Source organism: Ixodes scapularis, unplaced genomic scaffold (assembly GCF_016920785.2).
Source record: "Ixodes scapularis isolate PalLabHiFi unplaced genomic scaffold, ASM1692078v2 ptg000035l_1__unscaffolded, whole genome shotgun sequence".
Classification (NCBI taxonomy): domain Eukaryota; kingdom Metazoa; phylum Arthropoda; class Arachnida; order Ixodida; family Ixodidae; genus Ixodes; species Ixodes scapularis.
The window spans coordinates 649,589-650,155 of record NW_024609896.1 but is presented as its reverse complement, the minus strand read 5'-3'; positions in this window follow the sequence as shown (position 1 = coordinate 650,155).

Here is a 567-nt window from a genome sequence, read left to right as displayed (position 1 = left end):
AATGCACAAAGCACTTGTATACCAATAATACATGTAAATACTCTTTGTATTCTTCTAGTAAACAGTGGCCCTCACTCGCCTAATCATTGCCAGAAAATGGTAGGGCATATATACGAATCGGGTCGATAGGGTGGTTAGAGTAGAGAGTCGCGCGGGTGTTGTTGTGTCGGAGTTGGTTGTGCCAGTGTTCGGTCTGTTGGTTGGTGTATGTACTGTGTATGTACCGTGTATGTACCGTGTATGTGCTGGTGTACTAGTGATAATGTGTGTGGTCACACGTAAACGAAACAAAATAAAAACGTATTTTTTAGCGCCATTTAGCGATTATTACCACACCCTCCAGGTGGCGCAAGCTGCCGCCTAATTCAAGGAACAAAGTGTTGCAGTTATGTATCTATCGGTTTACAAGCAGCTGGTTGGCCCAGGCTGGCCTGCCCGGCCCGGCTGGCCTTTTTACCTATTAAAACGATAACAGTCGTAATAATTGTGCCACTCAGCCACCTAAATGCTCGTTCTGTGTCCAAGAGCTGCGAAGTGCAAGCACAAACGCGCGCGAATGGATAACCA